Below are 1,809 nucleotides of genomic sequence, written 5' to 3'. Positions count from 1 at the left end.
CACACACACACACACACACACACACACACATACACACACACCCCTCCAAACAAAACTGTTGGGACTAATGAGTCCTGGCCTTCAGCTGCTCTCCCTCCTGAGCCTTCTAATTGAAGTTACTAGAAGCTGTGCCTAGCTTACAGGATCAGAAGATGGGATTTTCACCTGTTGGCCATTAACTGGAGTGTATTTAAGCCTCCATGGTGCTAATAAAGGGGGCCTTTTGGTATCAGTGTCTAAAGGTCTGCGTGTGGTCTGTTTCTGTATTCTCAACCTCCAGCCCCTTGCCCAAAGCTCACGAACTGGGGTGTAGCGCATAGAGCGCAGACGGGGGCAAAAAACAAAAGAAAAATTGTAAAGGCTACTCAGTGTAATTAATTAAAGATTTTAATTTTTACTTTTGGGGTATTATGTTTTTATTTATTTCCAAATATTTTTTAAAATGAAGCATAAAACAAATCTGAACCTTGAATGCAGAGAACAATCTAAGTTTATAGACATATGTTTTAACTTTCCATACATATGTTCATGGCTGAAAAGTATAATAGCATAACCAGTTTTAAGAGTTAAGATAAAATTATGTAAAGAAAACAGGAAATAAATCAAAAGTAAAAAAAATAATTTGGTGAAATTTTCAACTGTTGAAGGTTTTCATATGTATTTTTAAAAGTAAAAGATGTTGAATACCAGTTCATTTTGATATTGGGATTCCATTGGATATATCACAAATGTTTTCTACTATGTCAGAAATTTTAACTACTTGGAATTATGCTAAAAACTTTTGTGTATAAATTTTAAGATTAGTGAGGAGGATGGGATTACGCTCAGTTGACAGAGTCCTTGCCTAGCACGTATGAAGTCCTGGGACTGACACTAACTGGTGGCACACACACCTGAAATCCCAGCACTCAGAAGTTCAAGGTCATCCTGAGTCACTACTGACCTTGAGGCCAGCCTGGGCTACCTAAGACAGTTACTGTGGTGAATGGAGGGGCTGTTTGATGGCCAGCAATCTGGAAGCTCCCACAGGCTGAATGAGCCATACCTGTAGGTCATTAAATATAAAGCATTAATGGAAAGCAGGCACACCCATTTGTTCATCTATTGTCCGTCCATGGTGGCTTTGGTACTGAGATGAAAGAGTTAAATAACTGTCTGAAACCTTAAGACCCACAAAGCCTGAAATATTTAATATTTGGCCTTTTACCAAGAAACATTGCCCATATTGACTGAATTCATTTAATTATATTACAGAATATTCATTGCCATGTTTTAAAGCGGTGAACCTATAATTCAGAAAGAGTGTTTTATAAGTCCTAGCAAATGGGCTTTATTTTCCTGATTTTAAAACTACAGAGTGAGCATTTTTCTTTGCTACTTTTCACAAGTAGCAAACAGTATCTTTCCAAAGCAAAATGAAATTAACGGTCTCGAATGAAATTCAGAATAGTATTTACTGGGAAAATGACTAATGAATTGTTTTTGAATTTCAAGTTTTGTTCATCCTGTAGTAGAAAATCATCTACTGAATGATAACCATTTAGTGTTCTATTGTGGTGAAGACTGAAAAAAAAAAAAAACCAGGGTAACATGCAAATAGGGAACATAGTAGATTCTTAAATAATAAATCTGCTCATTCATTTGCAAAATTAATATGTAAAATGGTAACATTCTAACAAATTTATTTGTTCAGGGTAAATTTGCCAAAATTAAAGGCCAAATATCCATGCTGGTTGCTTACCCCCATGGTAAGGCAATTACGGTTTGCTTTTTTTTTTTTTTTTAATTTTATAAGTTTTTGCACGCATA

The 1,809-nt window shown here is 35.7% G+C and overlaps 1 protein-coding gene across 2 annotated transcripts in view; it reads right to left on the bottom strand.

Annotated features, from left to right (window-relative positions):
• Lrba (LPS responsive beige-like anchor protein) overlaps positions 1 to 1,809 on the bottom strand; it is a 488,275-nt gene that overhangs the window by 35,666 nt on the left and 450,800 nt on the right. The window lies entirely within an intron of this gene.

Source organism: Microtus ochrogaster, chromosome 1 (genome assembly GCF_000317375.1).
Source record: "Microtus ochrogaster isolate Prairie Vole_2 chromosome 1, MicOch1.0, whole genome shotgun sequence".
In the NCBI taxonomy this organism is placed as follows: Eukaryota; Metazoa; Chordata; class Mammalia; order Rodentia; family Cricetidae; genus Microtus; species Microtus ochrogaster.
Note: the sequence above shows the minus strand (reverse complement) of the source record. Positions and strands in the feature narration are given on the sequence as shown.